The 18,902-nt window shown below is 44.8% G+C and overlaps 1 protein-coding gene across 3 annotated transcripts in view; it reads right to left on the reverse strand.

Moving 5' to 3' along the window:
- POU6F2 (POU class 6 homeobox 2) overlaps positions 1-18,902 on the reverse strand; it is a 486,796-nt gene that overhangs the window by 144,263 nt on the left and 323,631 nt on the right. The window lies entirely within an intron of this gene.

Here is an 18,902-nt window from a genome sequence, read left to right on the forward strand (position 1 = left end):
TATGTGTTACTGATTTACTTGGCTGTGCACCTGAAACGAACACAACTTTCCAAGTCAGCTCTATGCCAATCAAATTTATTAACAACAACAACAAGAGCTGAAAAAAAAAAAAAAAAAAAGTTTGCCCTCATGTCCTGAAACCCCTTGGCATTTCAAAGGGCTGTGGGGAGAACAAGTCACTTGTCACGGAAATTTTAAAATTTAGGGAGGACAAGCCTGGAACACATCAGGCAAAGGACTGAGCAAAGGAGGGGAGGTACTAGGAACAGAAGTCACCTTTAAGGACTCCCCCTCTCCTTTTCCACACAGGGACATACACTTAGACCCTCTGGATGCGATTCACACGTTTGAAGTTCAGCCCATTTCACTCCTTTGGCAGCTGCTCAAGTGGAGTTAAGAACAGAAAGCTGAAGTGTCTGTCATCTCCTTTGCATCATCAGCACCACGAAGGGTGTCATTTCCACTTGCTGCTTTAAACCTCTGCCAACTTGCTTAGACATTTGAGTTTCCAGTTTCTAGTTTGTTTGTTTTTTAATGTAAAGATAGTATAGGCTTCTCAGTTTTGCAGAATCAAAAGCTTGAGTCTGAATTTTTTGCCTGCTCATCCGAGGGGCAGAGCAACCCCTAGACCGGAAGGGTTCTAGTCGGCCACTGGGAATGGTTTACCGTGGTGACTAGACCCAGTGGACCCTGAAGGACAGGCCCGGACCTGAGAGGATGAAATCGCCTTTCTAGATTTCCTTGTTCTATGAAGACGAAGCGGTGGTGGGATAAGCTGGCTTAACACAGAGCTCACTAAATTTGTTCTCGTATGCCCATCTAGCTCTGAATGATTGCTGCAGCAGGGTCACAGTCTGGCCAAAGAATGAGCTAGAGAAAATTTCTGCTGCAAGCTCACTTCCTTCTTTGCCTGACGGTCAGTCTCAAAGCTTTCTCGTAAGCCTGCAAATAAATAAAATGGCGGAACCCAATGGCCTTGGCTGCAGTGTTATCCCCTCCTCCTCTCCCTAGAATTAGTCACGCTTTCCAAAGGTAGGACTCCTGTTTGCAACATGAAAGTCCCCATTTAAAAATGCTCCTTCTAATCCCTGTCCCGGGAACTTCCATATGCTAGGGGTGTGGCTATAAAAAAGAAAAAAATGCTCCCTAAAAAAAATCTAGTGGTTCTGAAAGTGCATATCATACACCCACCTTCATACAACAAAGACGTTCTTAAAAACATATGTTTGTGGAACCATATGTTGAGCACATCTGAGAACTTTCTCTGTAAGGAAATCAATCGGTAACTGTTTTTAAATTAAAAAAAGTATTTTTTATTAAAAAAAAAATTTTTTTTGCACCCATGGCATGTATAAGTTCCCAGGCCAGGGATCCAACCTGCGCCCCAGCAGCAGCTGCTGCTATGACAACGTTGGATCCTTAGCCTGCTGCACCACAAGAGAACTCCTTAACTTTTTAAAACCTGCGGTACAGCAGTAAGTTGTAGGTGTAAAATAGAGTGACGTGTAATTTTTAAGGTTATGCTCCATTTAGTTATAAAATATTTGCTCTGTTCCCAGTGTGGTACAATATATTCCTGTGGCATGTTTATTTTTAATAACCAGTGATTATTTTGGTAAGCTAAGAATCATTTTGTAAAAGGTATTGAACCTGCTGGGTGCTAACGCTGTGTGTGGTAATGTTAGGATTTAGCAAGGTGACATAGTCTTGCCTTTAAGGTGTTTGTAGTCTATTTGTGGAGATAAGATTAAGTCATAAGAAATAACCAGGTTTGGGGTGCCTGTTACAGAGCTCTGCCAATGGTACATGCTTGATACACATCCGTTACTTGCCTAAATGGGCAATGGTGTGGAAACTGACCCAAAGGGCCAGGAGAAGGAGGAGAGGCTAGAGATGCCACGGCAGTGTGCATGAAGCAGGCGGAACGACGACAAGAGCTCTCTAGAGAGTGAGCTCTGTATTTAGAAAGAAGAGAGGATGTTTCAGGCTCCTGAATGACAGCATGGCTTAGAGACCTGGGGACAGCCCGGCTTAGAGACCCGGGGACAGCATGGCTTAGAGACCCGGGGACAGCCTGGTTAGAGACCCGGGGACAGCCGGTTTAGAGACCCGGGACAGCCCGGCTTAGAGACCCGGGGACAGCCGGCTTAGAGACCCGGGGACAGCCTGGTTAGGGGGGACAGCATGGCTTAGGGACCGGGACAGCCGGCTTAGGGACCGGGGACAGCCCGGCTTAGAGACCCGGGGACAGCATGGCTTAGAGACCCGGGACAGCATGCTAGCCCGGCACCCTTAGAGACCCGGGGACAGCATGGCTTAGAGACCCGGGGACAGCCTGGCTTAGACACCCGGGGACAGCCCGGTTAGAGACCCGGGGACAGCCCGGCTTAGAGACCCGGGGACAGCCCGGCTTAGAGACCCGGGGACAGCATGGCTTAGAGACCCAGGGACAGCATGGCTTAGAGACCCGGGACATCCCGGCTTAGGGATGTTTCTGAAGGACACTGTGGATAGTGGACTGCCTGGAACAGAGGCTCTGGGCAGTCTTGATGACTTTCGACCTTGGAGAAGGTGGGAGCTTGTCTTTGAAAGTGGTAGGAAGATGGATCACCCCTCAATTCACACTTGGTATAAGTCAGGTTTTAAGTATATAATCAACTTTGTTTAGAGCAAGGCATAGCTGTACTGAAGAAATGACAGTTTGACGGACCCCAGGGGCGCCGAGGACCCTTCTGTGCTGTCAGGTCCATGTGGGCTTCCATGTTGGACCAGTGGGGATGGCAAGTCCTCACCGGGTCTCTGAATGACTCTGGGCCCATTCGAAGGTGCCGTCCAGTGTGTGTCCTGCCTTGCGTGTCAATCCGTAGTGCTCTGGGACTCTACAGGTAGAGATGCTGTGTGAGAGGGGACTGCAAGATACCCAGTCAAGGGAATGCTTTGACCTTTCTGCTCAATTTTGCTGCATACCTAAAGCTGCTCTAAAAATAAAGTCCATAAAGAAATACCCTTTATAGGAGCTGTTTTTTTTTTCTCTCTCTTTGATTTGCTTTTTAGGGCCGCATTTGCAGCATATGGAAGTTCCTAGAGGCTAGGGGTTGAATCAGAGCTGCAGTACCAGCATACACCACAGCCCCAGCAACGCATGATCCAAGCCTCCTCTACGACCTACACAACAGCTCATGGTAACACCGGATCCTTAACCCACTGAATGGGGCCAGGGATCGAACCTGCATCCTTACGGATACTGGTTGGATTATTACTGCTGAGCCACAACGGGAACTCCTATTGGAGCTTTAAGAGAATGATTAGGTTTTGCCGTTTTCCCCTCTCCCTGCTCCTATTGTACAGAATCCCACTTTATTGAAGAGCTGGGAGCCCAGCTCAATTCTGGCCTCCCAGAATCTTCTGCAGTCTGGAGGGTCCTGGGGGAGCGAAGTTCGATCTCTCCTTTTGGTGGAACCTGATTGCATCTGGCCTCCTGCCTGATTCAGATCAGGCTGGTCCTGATTTCTCCAGGTGGTGGTGGTGGGGCACAGGTGTCTGAGCTTATTTTCATGGTTGACTTAAATACCATCCTGTTTCATTTTGGTTAGAAAAGCATTTATCTACATCAGCATCTGAAATCAGGAAAGACAGGGACATACTGGCAGATAGATACTGGCAGATGGGCAGGTGCAGCAGACCCTAACCTTCTCATGAGATGTGGCCCCAAATGTGCCTTCGCTCCTTTACGTTGGTGAGTTCCCATTGCTTGGCTCTGTCTTTCCGGTAACCTGCACTTTGCCTGGAAAGGCATTAACCTCCACTAAAGCTCTTTGAGTGACATAAACTAATTTGGCATCTGCAGGCAGAAATGACGGGCAAGAAAAAATGTTCAGGTGTGTAGTGGATTCAGAGAAAAGCTCAAGGGCGTGGTACAAGAATGTAACTCTAGTCTTAAAAAAATGCCAAAGGCACCTCCACAATCACATGAAAACAAAAGTGAAAAATGCTAAGCACGAAGCCTCCAAATGTTCCTTATACACATACCGAGACATGAACACAAGTTAGGAAGGTTCAAGGACATGTTTGATCTACTGAGAATGTTTGCTGATGAAATGATGATTGTTGGGCTAGAGCTTTGACCCTGTGCATAGAAAACCAAACATTTTACTTTCTTCCAAGGTATTCATATGGTTTTATGATCAGTTCCTCTCTGTCTGGTTATTACACACTCCATGGGCCAGCACTGAATGTAAAATTTAATTCCAGTAACAGCAGGTCCCAAAGAACTTAAAGAGATGCACAGAAATTTAATTAGGGTTTTGAACTTTTAAAAACTTGGAATTTTGAAAAAGAACGACACAATAAAATTTCACCAAACTGAATTTCCTAGAGAGACGAAAGGACCATGGCAAAACCGGTGGGTTGGAACTTCCCAAATAAATAATTTAATATGATAAAGGAGTAGTCAGGAAGCTTGCGTTTCTCCATTTGTTGTTTCTCTATATTAACTGCAAATTAGGAAAAAGGGTTCTCCTTTGTAGTCTTTGTTCAAAGTGTTCTCAGGAAAGCACACACACAAGTGGAGCCACACCACAGGGGTATCCGAAATATAGCGGATGGCTTTTACATAAAATTGCTTCCGAGGCGGAGATGTGAAAAGTGAACACATCCTCTGTACCTGCACGTGAAGAGCAAGCTCATGAACGAGTCTGGAGAAATGTACGTGTGTCTTGTACTTATTAGCAAAGGTACTGAAACACCTTGGGATCCACAGAAAGCCCAGTGGGACTCCAACGCTAAAGGGAGTGTGACTCTTAGCAACAGGCTCTCACCTGTGTTAACACAAAGCACAGCATCGGACTATTATAATCACTCTAGCTGGGGGCTCCGCTTCGGCATTTTCTGGGACTTTCCACGTTCAAGGATCTGTGAGCATGGTTGGCAAACTGGAGGCGTGGGTTTGAGAGTCTGCAGGGAAGAAGCACAAGCTCTGGACCGGCTTGGGGCTGAAGTTGCCTCACAGCAGTCCATTCACCAACCGGGGAGGACCTGCGCTAAGGAGGAAGGAAGCGGATGGGGTGTATCTCGGAAAGGGACCGGGAGCCCTGCGAAGAGTTTGACGCTCACCATCCTTAGCCCAGTCCCCTGGGGCAAGCCGGGGAGAGGGAGGGAAAGAGCACCAAGGAAGAGCACCAAGGGCAACCTTGAACTTGCTGCCAAGTGCAAGAAGCCAGACGCCAGAGACCACACACGGTATACTTCCACTTACATGGAATGAGCAGAATAGGTGAAACCACAGAGACAGACAGCAGATGAGTGGTGGTCAGAGGCTGAGGGAGGAAGACAAGAGAATAACTGCTCACGGGTTCCTTGCGGGGGGTGGGGGAGGAAAACGTGCTAGAACTAGACAGTGGTGAGAGGGCTGGGCAACATTCTGCATGTACTTAATGTCCCTGAATTGTACCCTTCAAGATGGTCAAAATGGCCAGTTTTAGCCAGTGTGTATTTTACTCTAATAAGAATATTAATAGAGAACAGTTGTTTTCCAGATGCACTCTCTGGAGACCAAACTACACCACGAGGGAAGAGAAATCCTCCTTCTCTACTCTGCAGGGCTGTGTAGTCTCCAGGGCCAGGGCTGTGCCTGGCAGAGCAGAGGGAGCCGTGGCCAGGGCCCCGATGCCGGAAGCACAGGGAGGAAAATGCTGTGTCTGCTGGAGATGAGGAGACACAGGCCTGGCGTGAGAGCAATGGATTGCTGTCAGCACGGACCGTGGGCCCACTCCTAGACACCCCTTTAGAAACGCTGCTGCAGAAGTTCCCATTGTGGTTCAGTGGTTATGAACCCGACTAGTATCCATGAGGATGTGGGTTCGATCCCTGGTCCCCCTCAGTGAGTTAAGGATCTGGCGTTTCGGTGAGCTGTGGTGTAGGTCGAAGTCGAAGCTTGGATCTGGTGTTGCTGTGGCTCTGGTAGCAGCAGCTCCGATTTGACCCCTAGCCTGGGAACCTCCATATGCCACAGGTGTGGCCCTGAAAACAAAACAAAACAGAAGAAAAAAAAGAAATGTTGCTGAAACTGGACTCTGGGCACGTGAACAGGGATGGCAGTTAGGGTTCAAAATAAGACAGGGCTTCACAATTTAGAAAGCACTTTCATTTAATAAGGAAGAAGAACGTTTTAGGACAACCGATGGATAGGTGATATCACTGCCATGTTATAAGCACATCGAACTTGGGCTCAGAAGGCTAGTGACCATCCCGCATGAGTGGTCTTGGGCTGCCACTCGGCAACGCTTCTTGCCATAACCAATCAGCGGCAACCTAGTTCCTCCTGAGGGTTGGAGCAAAGATAACTACCCACTCGCAGAGGGCTGTTCTCCACGCCCCTGCCCTTGGTTGGGAAGAGGTGGCACAGGCACCTGGCTAAGGCAGGCTCATTTGAAGGTGTCCGCTCGGTGATGAATCACTCAGCTCCTGGGAGAGTGTATCTTGTTCACCTTGTCCCTTGTAGAGTTGAACCTCTGCCCTGCTGCAGGCACAATGTTTTGGGAGCCTGCTGATATGAAATGTACATGAGCCCTTGGAGGATAAAGATGCTGATTTGAGTGTGAGCCAGGAGTCATTAGAAGAGCAGGGACACGCGGTCGACGGAAGGGGTGTGAGAGGCCCGAGGCTGGGAGGTGGGGAAGGGCCACCGTGCACTTTATTCATGTCACAAGTTTGCCTTGATGGTGAGAGAATGTTTCCTCTACACACAGACACTGGGCAGCAGCAACACTGTGCCCAGAATGGTGACATTTTAAGGAAAGTAACGGAGTGGGGCCTCAGCTTAGTCCATAGCACTCTGGGCTGTGTCATTTCTATTGTCAGATGGCATCTAAGAGCTCTCCGTATGGCTTGTCCCTTCACTGGGACAGTGACTCCCGGGTCAACCCCAGTTTTGTAAATCGTTGGGCTCCTGGGCCACTGAAAAGGAAACCCATGCTCCCTGATGGATGCGGCCTTGCCTCCCTACCTCTATTGACTGTTCACGTTTGTTGCCTACTGAAATCCCTAGAACAAAAAGGAAAAAAGGAATCTAGAACAACCCGGCTAGAAGAATCTGAGTTGGCAAAATGAGACGTCTTCCCCCTCCCCAAACCTCCGAAGTGAAAACCGGTAAGGTGGCCGAGGCAAGGATGAAGGTCATGAACTCGCCTTGGCACCCTCATTAAGCCATCCCTGGCCTGCACAGACGTTTTGCGAAGTAGATGGAAAGCGTGTGTTGGGGACTTGGGATTTTGAAAAAGTGCAGAAGGTGAAGACTTTCTGAAAAATTCACCATTATTTTTGGCAACCATGCCGATGCCCCCAAATAAAGTCAGTTCTGCCTCAAAGGTTGTATATACATATCTTTAATCTGTCATTTGCTTCTTTGGTATGTAAGGCAGAGATCTGAGCATTTCTTGAGATGTCAGGGAAAAACAAAGAGCGAAATTCTTCCAATGAAGATATCTCCACAAATTTCCATACATCGCCTGAACCACACAAGCTTCCTTCTTAGGTCAGTTGTTTTCACCAACTCTAGCTTAAATTATGGGCCAGAATCACCTGGGGAGCTTGTTAGACGAGTGTATGCCAGAGCATAGGACAAAGTCTGCATTCTAAAGCACCCCCTTGGGGATCAGGAGCCACTGGCCTTGGGGCTCCTAGCAGCCCCATCCAGGAGGAGAAGGCTCTTCCTGTGGCCTTTAACCTGAGCAGCTTGTTTCTCAGTCTTCATAACTTTGAGACTATTTCTTTTCAGAAAGCGAGTCTGTTCTTCTATTAGCAAAAACTATCAAAATAAAGTCACTGATTGGAAAGACCAGAAAACAGACACTTGGGACTCTTCCAGAATGCTTTAGCACCTTCTTTTAGCTGGTAGAGCCATTCAACACCGCTTACTGCCTTTGTTGGCATTTGGGGGAGCACCTTGTCTAGAGTGTCTGAGACATGTTAGCTCTGAGATGCCCCACTAAATATGGAAGATGGAACGTGAAAGGACACACTCCCACCGTAAAGCCAAGGATCAAGTGGTGGCAAGGCCCTTCCCGAGGGGAGCCGCACCTGTCCAGCGATGTGTCAGACAGACTGAGGACTCAGAGGTGGCAAGTTCCCCCTGAATTCCCAGAGGGGTTTGCTGAGGCCTTTCTCTGGAACAGCTGACCTCCCAACATCTCTGCCTGCAGAATGGCCTAGGTGCCCAGAAAAAGAGTGGAAAGGCTCTCCTCTAAAGAAACTGAAAGATTGGGGAGGAATGAAGATTTCCAGTGTGGCCGAGGCACACCAAAGTCCTTCTAACTCTGAGAAAACCAGTCAGCTCACAGTCTCCCCCCAACGCTCTGAGCCCTCAATCCCTCCTCCAAGCCCCCCGAAGTCCATCCAGCTTCTACTGAGCACCAACCCGGGTGAAAGGAAAGCCCCCCCCTCCGCCCGGGGATACTGAGAGTTCCCTTATGCACGGCAGAACACCGAAGATAAACCCTAAAAAAAAAAAAAAAGATTTCAGAGAGACAAATAGAAAGTCCACAAGAAACTTAAATCAAATGGGCACCATACTTCTCATAAGCTAAACAATAAAAAGCTATAATCATTGGAGCAACGGCCTTCACGTTCTGAAAGAAAATGATCTCCAGCCAAGAATTTTATTGTTGGCAAAACTCCCTGTCAACAGCAAGAGTGGAAGAAGAGGCCTATTTTGGGACTTACCAGGACTTAATGTATATATATATGTGTGTACACACACACACACATATATATTTTTTGCTTTTTAGAGTCTCACCCGCAGCATATGGAAGTTCCCGGGCTAGGGCTCAAATTGGAGCTATAGCCTACACCAGAGCCACAGCAATGCCAGATCCGAGCCACATCTATGACGTACACCCCAGCTCATGGCAACGCTGGATCCTTAACCCAATGAGTGAGGCCAGGGATCAAACCCACGTCCTTATGGAGACTAGTCAGGCTTGTTACTGGGGAGCCACAATGGGAACTTCCAGGACTTAGCTCATCTTTACATACTTTTTCTTAGGAAGTTGAATAGATGCCTCAGCAAAATAAGGTGATGAACCAAGGAAGAGGAAGATTTAGGATCTAGGAATTAGTGGGTGTTCCTCAGAAGAATATAAAGGAGCAGCTGTCTGGGAGTTCAGAGAAGTAGCCGGTCCAGGCTGCAGCATTTAGGAAGCGTTCCAGTGAAACACGTCCAGAATAAAGGATGATTCCACAGACGTGATAAAATGTGTGTGCTTTTGGAAGAGTTTGAGACTATGAAAAAAAAAAAAAAAAAAAAAAAAAGAAGAAGAAGAAGAAGAAAAAAAAAAGGAAACTAGACACTTCAGAGAAAACAAAGGCTGTCTGGGAAAGCCATAATCTAGAAATGATGCAGCTGTTCCAAATTAGAAGAAGTTCTTGAGCTCCAAGAAGGAAAACGGAACGGATCCAATACTACAGAGAAGGTAAGAAGCTAGACGATGGTGCCACTCCCACAGAGGGTGTACATTTCTTCTCATAATTCAGTGCCACTCCCACAGAGGGTGTACATTTCTTCTCATAATTCAAAAAAGGATGGACAATAAGACACTCCAGGCAAAATAAACAATAGAAGAGAGAATATATACTTTAATAAGAAACACTCTAAAATACAGCACAAATGAGCAGAAACAGACTCGCAGACATGGAGAACAGACTTGGGGTTGCCAAGAGGGAGGAAAGAGAGAGTGGGATGGATGGGGAGTTTGGGGTTGGTAGATACAAACTATTACATTTAGAATAGATAGGCCATGAGATCCTACTGCACAGCACAGGGAACTATATCCAGTCTCTTGGGACAGAACGTGATGGAAGACAGCATGAGAAAAGAATGTATATAACTGGGTCACTTTGATAATGGCAGAAATTGACAGAACATCGTAAATCAACTGTAATGAAAAAATTTTTTAAGAAGAATGTATATATATATGCATGACTGGGTCACTATGCTATACAGAAGAAATGGATACAACAGTGTAAATTAACCATAATTTAATAAAAATAATTTTCAAAAAATAATAAAAGAGACAAACATGACCCAGTTGTGCAAGATGTGGCATAATTTTGATGTTTGGTAGAACATGGAAGGATAAGCTATTTGAGTATTTTCTTTGAGAGGCACTAAAAACCAAACTGAGAAAGACCCCTGACCACAGTATAGTTTTGGCTCTGCAGAAAATCATTAGGTTGCTATATTAAGGTTAAGAGTGTTTCTGGATTTCAGTTTTTGAAACAACCTGTAAACAAGGCAGGAAGGATTTAATGAGAACGCAAATGCTATCATCATACACGTACATGACAATGCAGAAGTGAGAGCTTGGTGGGAGGGAAGAGAGGCGTAAGGACCAGAGCACGGAGTGGGGAATGAAGAAACACCTCTGTAGTGGACAGAACAAATGGGGATTTAAATGTGCTATTTAAAGTTGCACAGTTAACTGAAGATAGCTCTCTGTGCTTCTAGAAGAGAGGGGAGGAAGACAAAGCGGAGAGGCTCTAAGTGAGCGCAATCCAAATACACTGTAGCAGAAATGAACGAGTGATACAGAAGCTAATACATCAAAAGTCAGAGGTCAATGGAAAGTTTTTAGAGACATGGAAGTAAATCTTTAAGGCCCGAGAGCAGGAATGCAACGTGATTGCCTTGGGGACCTAATTCTGAGCGTGGAAATGAGCCTCGCTGAGATACTGTGACATTCAGTCTGTCCCAGGACACTGTTTGGATTGAGTTTCTTGAGCTCCTTACACGGAGATCTAGACCCTGGGTGGGACTGGATTTGCCTCGGGCTTTGCCGATGACACTGTGGCATGAAACTTTTTTGGAAAAGTCCACAATAGACATTTGTTCCTGATAGTCTGAGCCCTGTTCCCAGAGATCATCACAGGCTGCTAGTCCCCAGATACGTCCCATGACTGGAAGACGTACCATGTTCAAATGGGTGATGAGACTTGACATGCTGTCTCCTAGTTTTGGAAATCCACGGTTAGCATGAGACTATTAATGACTTAGAACATCAGCATTAAAGAAACCTGATTAACATTTTTTTTTTCTTGCTATTTCTTGGGCCACTCCGCGCATATGGAGATTCCCAGGCTAGGGGTCGAATCGGAGCTGTAGCCACGGGCCTACGCCAGAGCCACAGCAACGCCAGATCATTAACCCACTGAGCAAGGGCAGGGACCAAACTGGCAACCTCATGGTTCCTAGTCGGATTCGTTAACCACTGCGCCACGACGGGAACTCCCTGATTAACATTTTTCATCTAACACGGACCAAACGAATTTGACTTTGGAACGCCATTATCTTGCTTTTTGGACCCAAATTTATGCATGTGTGGAACTAATATTACGAGGACCCATTCAGGAGTAACCTGAGGGTGTATCTATCTGATGTAGTCGACACGACCATTTTATAGATGGAGGATTACAGATACATGTATATACACAGTGTACATGCAACTCACATACACCCCCCCACACAATGTATATATAAGGTACACAGACAATGTACCGTGAAGGATGGATATATATGGATACTGTACATATTTGCAGCAGGTATGTAACACAACGTACATATGTATGATATAGACAAAGTACATATATACAATGTCCACACACGCCTCATGTCACATGTAGAATGTATTATATACACACTTACAAACCTTTATATATATGATATATACGTTATATATCAGGGTCTCTGGAGGAATAATGTGCTATTTTCAATATAATGAAATTCTCAAGTTTGCCCCAGATAAGACTGCATGGATTCATCTATAACCATGCTCACCCAGTGTGGTGAAACTGGTTAATTCATGCTGAAGAGAAACTTTAAAAGAGTATAATGAACATCTCTGGCTGATTAAAAATGTACTTTTAAAGTTGTTAAGAGTATGTGCCTATGAATTTCCCAAAAATTCCATTTCCTTGAAGGCCACGCCTTTCAGGCAGTCTAATAGGAAAGGAGAAAGAAATACAAAAAGTACTTTTGAAAGGTTCAAAGATGGGAACTCAGAGCTGGAACTTGCTATGACTGGCCAGGACAGCCTGGGGCTAGCAGAACGCTCCCCAAGCACTGGGAAAGCATCCTGTTACAGATTTTTAGCTCTGAGGAACCTGGCATATGCGTATCTTCTCTCAAAGGAGCGCACGGCACGAGCAAGGAAAACGGAGCTCCAGCAATACGAAACTTTTAAAAATAAGGAATCCTCGTTGTGGCTCAGCAGGTTATGAACCTGACCAACATCCATGAGGATGTGGGTCGGATCCCTGGCCTTGCTCAGTGGGTTAAGGATCTGGTGTTGCTGTGGCTGTGGTGTAGGCTGGCACCTACAGCTCTGATTCGACTCCTAGACTGGGAACCTCCACATGCTGCAGGTGCAGCCCTAAAAATAAATAAATAAACAGACCAACAAATATAAAAAATAAAACTTTTCTTCAGAAAAAAGATTTGAACAACCCCCTCCTGTGCATTGCCATCAGATTTTCAAGTCTTCTTCAGGTGGTAACACCATATCAAATTAGAACTTGCAGGGTTTTTGACTAAATTCCACTGGATAGATTCTACATGTTCCTTGATTTTGCTTGATTGATTTTTTCCGTGACCTGCAGGGAATCATAGACTGTGTACAGAAACATTCACTCTTGATTTGAAATCCATTTGCTCCACAGATGAGACCAAATTTATTCATCAGAGAATCCTAACTGGTTTCCTTCTCTCACGGAGTTTGGCGGAGGCTTGGTAAAGAATCTGGCTGAAACAAGGTGCTGCTTGGGTGTGTCAGTTCTCTGTGCTCTGCTCCTTCTCCTCTAGGTGGATGGTCAAGGCGGTTTTGTTTGCTGAGTTTTTAGAGTCTGAGACGAAGAGCACAGCCCTGATGTGCCACCCTCCCTTCCGAACGCCGCACTGGTTTAATTACGAAGATGCATTTGGGTGAATTAGAAGGCAGCTCAACGAAGCACTTGTGTAACATTCAATCCCATTATTTCTCCTCCTTAAATGTGAAAACCGTTATTCACAACCTTGACGACCCCTTCTCAGAGGGCCAACCCCCCTTTTAACTCGAGGTTAAAAGGTTTAAAATTATAGCTACCATTTACTGAGCATGGTTTTTCCCGGGATATTTAAACATTATTAGGGTAGAAGTGCAACCGTATTCACTGAAAATGAAATGATGGATAAGGGAGACATGCTCATTTTATATTCCTTATATGCTGATAAACTAATAGCATCATTTAAAATTTTTATTCTTTTATATTTAAATATTATAAATAATATTTATATTACATTATTATTATTAATGGCACAATTTTTTAAGCTTAGCAGGTGAACAAAATATACCCTGGCTTTCAGCGCATCAGCATTTGCCTTTCCCTTCAAATGGACATTTGCAGGAGAAAATGCTACAGGGAGTTCGATGGATACGGCGCCTGGTTTAAACACAGCACTGTGTTCGCTCAGATTTCTTTTAGGCTATAGGCACATGGGCCAGTGCTTATTCTCATGGTTGATTTAATCCATCCCCTCTGCCAGCGTGGGGATTATTCCCTACAGTTATTCTCCAGTGATCTGTCAGTTGAGATTAAAAAAAGTTAAGTGACAAAGATACGGTGGCTGATTTCCCCAGAAGCCTGTGGACATGGCTGCACTGCAAGACATTTCCTTTTAAGAATCTGACTATGTTCTCTTCGTTTTAAATTCCCCCAGACCACCACAAATCTTCCTGATATGGGCTGAACTTTAAATTCCATAAGCAGGCAGTTCAGTTTTGTCCCTATACAACAACTTCTGGGTTGCCGAAAGCTTTCCAGATCATACTTTCTTGATTCTTTCTGATTTTCTGAGAAGAGGAGATGGCGCACATATCTCCCCGCTTTACAAGTGAAGAAATCTAAACTCAGATATGATTCTAGGACCATATGTGTTCTAGCTTTCCTTGGCCTGCACAATAAATTACAAAAGTTTCTGAAGCTACATCTATTTTAATATTTGGAGACACAGAAATAAAAACATACTCTTGTCAGATTTGCAATTCTATTCTAGATTCATAGGAAAGAAACCTGTAACAATTGACTTTGGGTAGCAAAATATTTGCTATTTAAATTTCCTCATTACATCATAAACATCATTCCCCTCCTCAGTCTTATTTTCTCTTTCCATCGCTACAAGTAGAATTCTTTAGTAGGATAAGTAATACACTGTATGGGTAATTTGGTTATTTTGTACTGATGTGCAAATGAGTCATTCACTTTACATAGTTTATTTTAGGTGTTCATATAAGTTAAACAAGAAGACAACATATACTTTTAGTGAAATCATTAATTACACTAATGATAACACTACTGGAAGAAAAGAGTCTGGGTAAAAAAAAAAAAAAAAAAGAATCCTGGGAAACTTCATAAAAAGCAATAGATGCTGGAATATCAATTGGGTTAGATGTAATGTGGAACGTGGGTAGAAGTGTTTCTGCCAATGCCTCATGGATTTTTGCCAGGCTGGTTGAGTTGAGCTTGCTATAGGAATTCAAATGACTTTCGTTTTAGTTTATCAGTCAGTATAGGTTAATTCTATTGCGGTAACAAGCAGCCCCGAGCAGCACTGGCTTAGTCCAACAAAGTTTCGTGCCATCATAAGTTGACAGGGAGTCTTAGCTTAGTGTAGTCACATAGGTACCCAGCTAATGGGGCAGTCACTAGCTTGACTGTTGCACATGATTTGAAAAGGATAGAGGGCTTTTTCGGGTGGGAATGAACCCTGTCACTTTCTCTCACAGCTCTCTGGAGCACTTGTCACATGGCACCCCTACAATGCAAGGGGGCCCGGAGGCGCCATACTGTCAAGTCCCAGAGAGGGGGAGAGTCGGAAAAATTTGGTGACCAGCATTAATGATCTCCACAAAGGCATCACTCTGCCTCTCGGTCCGTTGCTGCGTGTCTTACTTTCTTGCCATTTCCATCTTCCTGAGTGTAGCTTCCTTAGGCCTGGTCTGGACCATTGAAAGGGCTATTGACTGGCCTCTTAAACTCTTACCTTCTCTGCACCCTCTTTTTCTCATTCATTTATTCAACAAACACTATCAGGTCATGTGTCAAGTGCCCCTCTGCCACCAGAGTTAATTTTCTAAAACATAGCTGGGATTATATCACTAATTAAAAAACTAAAAAGAGAATGTAGATAATTCCCATTCATCAGAGAATGAAACCATAGCTTTCAGCCTGTGTTGGAGAATAAATTGGCTGCACTCTGCCTCCAGCCCACCTTTCCAGACTCATTCTTACCTCTTCTGAGTACCCTCATTTCAGAGGTAGAAGCTGGTAGTACACGGACAGACATAAAGACGGGTGCCCCACTCCCATACAGAGAAAGGGCTTTTAGAAAGTTTGAACTGGTTGACAGGATTAAAAAATCAGGAGCGCCTACATAAAATATGCATAGTCCATTTCTCTTAAAAATAATCCAGAAGGTGTGGCCATGCAACTCGCCTTCCCATATGGGAGCCAGAGTTCAGTAGCAGTTGGCCTGCTAGGTAGGGCTCTGCACTTCCAGAAACGGGACATTCACAGGGTGCCCTGTACTACAATGAATAATATGCAGTTTGTTGCTTCGGTTTACCTACAGAAAGGAACCGTATTTTATTCAGTTCTCCTCCCGACCCCAACTTCCTGCCTTGTCTCAGCAACCTGCGTATAGCAGGTGTTCACAGAGTAATTCGGAAATGACAATTGCAGGGAACCATAGTTTGCTTTGCCACTTGTTAATTTCCTCTTACTCTTTTAACCCTAACTGTGTCACATGCTTGCTCTGGTTTGGCTCACACGAGGAGAGATATAACGGCAGAATTCTTGAGGTTAAAAAGAGCCACTGCTTTTAGGCAACTACATACAAGTTATGTGATTTCTGAAGATGTGAGTATCTTCACAATGAACTTTGGAGAAGGATATGCACGTATATAAAAAAACTAAGGCAAATTCCTATGTTCCTTTTAATGCAGGCAAAAGAGCCATTCTGACACATCCGGAGCCATGTCCTAACATTCTGTAGAATAATTTTGTTTATGAACTAGAAAGTTCATAAAGGAAATGAATGAACATTTAAAGATTCAACATTTGAAGGTGTGCTGTAGAAATCCAACATGAAATAACCTTTATAAGATGTGGTCAGAGAGGAAAGGACAAGCTTAGAATGCCCTGAAAGGTTATCTGGAAAAACAGAAAAGTGCTTCAGGTGGGTCTGAGATGGGCAGATTAAATCATAATCTTAGAAGAGGGAAAAAATGTCATCACAACCCAGACTGATCCAAATTTCACCCCATCTGGGGAGAAACATCATAGAGCAATGGATTAAGAGGGTTTGAGTTGAAGGTCAGGTCCTTAGTGTGTCTGGGCTAGCAGGATGTGAAAGGCAGGCATGACAAGCATTGCAAAGCCGATGGGGAGGCTCCTGGGTCAGTTACGATCTCGGGTTGTGGTTCCATGCTGTGCTGTACTCGCCATTGGCAAACACCTACTCTGTTCATCTCGGAAACGGGGCAAAAGTGTAGGATGGGGGGGGCACATTCACTAACAGTGTCTCTTAAACACCACTTACAGAGCCTCCTACTTACAATGAATGAAATCATTACATACAAATCCTAGGCAGGTGTAGAAAAGCTGTCTAGAGGAAGATGAGAGCTCAAATTCTATGGCAACAAAACATCCCATAAATACATTACTCTCTCCCTCAGGAATGCTCTCATTGGTGCTGAACCAGGGCGACCACCTCCTGTTTTCTCTTCTGATGCGTCTACTTTCAAAGACAAGCTCTCTCCTCCTGCAATCACCTCTCCCCTCCTGTCCCCCCTCCTTCGTCCTCCCCCACTCTCCTCCTTCCTTCTTTCTAGACATCTTCCCTCTTTTAGAAGTTATTAAGTATCTACCCCACGCTGGGGGATGTGCAGGAAGCATAAACATGAACTAGACTGATTCTGCTTTCCCAAAGGTCATTCACGGTCTACCTGGGAAAACAGACAAGCAAACGCCCAATCAAACGCCCAATCGTGATACAATGTGATGTATTAATACTTCTTCTCATTCAATGATTTTCACCATTTCCCTTTATTTCTCCAAAATAAGTATAAGTCTTTACCCTTCATGTTAAAACCATTCACGACTTTCCCACCCCCGCTTTCCGGTGTGGGCTCTGCCATCCTCCTACGGGTGCCCTCCTTGCCCAATGGACAACCTGCATGGCATCTGCCACACGCCCTTGGCTTTCCTGTGCCCGTGCTTCTGCTCCCATCTGTCATATGCCTCCTGAAATGGTCTTTCTCCCCATCCTGCTCTGTCATGACCCCGGTCTCCTTTCAGAACCCAGTTCATCTTTCTGTGTAGTCTCTTCTGCCCTCAGCACATAGTAGGTGCAAAGAAGTACCTGGTTATGGTACATATGTGTCTCTTCTACACTTGTTAGGCACGTTGCATTGTGTCTGTTGAGACCATGTGGAGACTCAAAGGTTTTTTGATCATGAAACTCCTTGAGAAGTTGATAAAAATATATTCCTCTCCTAGAGATATGTTTATACTTGTAAATTTGACTTAACTTTTTAGGGGATTTCAGACCCCTATCCATAGATATCTACCCAAAGGCTAAGAACTTCTGCTGGGGGATCAGGCTACAGCTTAGGGTGAAGGGCAGCTGGCTTTCTGGGAAATATGGGGCCCTTGATGGCGTCCATAGATGGGGAGAGGTAGGTCTTCAGACAAAGATTCAAAGACTGGAAGATGCACCACAGGTGGTTAAAGGAACTCTGGCCCTTTGACGGTTTTTATTCTCTCGGGTAAGGTCTTGACAATTCCTGGCTGTGCTTTGGGCCTCCCAGTTGGGGAGAATTGAAAGCTTTCTCTGCCGCATGGAGATTCATCCTGAGTGAGCTCAATTACTCTCTGAGCTTCTCCTAACATCATGTTTAAATATTCCATTGCTGTCTCATTCTGTTATGGGGGCTTAAGCTGATGCTACGGCGGCAGGTATCAGACTCTGCAGGGCCCTGCTGGACGAAGGTGCAGATTTTATAAAGAGGTTGTCTGAGAATTAAGTGGATACCTCTTAACTCTTCACCTATGTTATAAAGGCATATGTTTTTTTCTAGCCACAAATATTTATTGTGGTTTTAACTCATGCTAAGCTTTCAAAAATTAAAATATAGTTGATTTACACTGTTGTGCCAATTTCTGCTGTACAGAAAAGTGACTCAGTCACACACACACACACACACACACATACACATACATTATTTTTTTAACATTATTTTTCATCACGGTCTAACCCAGGAGATTGGATAGAGTTCCCTGTGCTATACTATAGGACCTCATTGCTTGTCCATTCGAAATATAATAATTTGCATCTATTAACCCTAAACTCCCAGTCCATCCCACTCCCTCCCCTTCCCCTTTGGCAACCACGAATCTGTTCTTTATGTCTGTGAGTCTGCTTTGTAGATAGGTTCACTTGTGCCATGTTTTAGGTTCCACATATAAATGATGTCATGCGGTGTTTCTCTTTCTCTTTCTGACTTAACTTCCCTTGGTGATCATCTCTAGTTGCATCCATGTTGCTGCAAATGGCATTATTTTATTTTTTACGGCTGAGTAGTATTCCATTGTGTATATGTACCCCATCTTCTTAATCCATTCACCTTAAAGACATATGAGTTTAAATCACATTTTGGGAAGAGCTATGGTGTTCTATGAGTCCAGCTCCCTCCAGAGAGTAGGGGCTCTTTTCCCTTTCACCTGATCTCAAGAAAGAGGGTTTCCATGGAGTGACAAAAAGAGCTTGCTTATCTCCTTGCAGTGGGGACACGTCACTTGTGTCAGGTGTTTACTTG

This window comes from Sus scrofa, chromosome 18, assembly GCF_000003025.6.
Source record: "Sus scrofa isolate TJ Tabasco breed Duroc chromosome 18, Sscrofa11.1, whole genome shotgun sequence".
NCBI lineage: Eukaryota > Metazoa > Chordata > Mammalia > Artiodactyla > Suidae > Sus > Sus scrofa.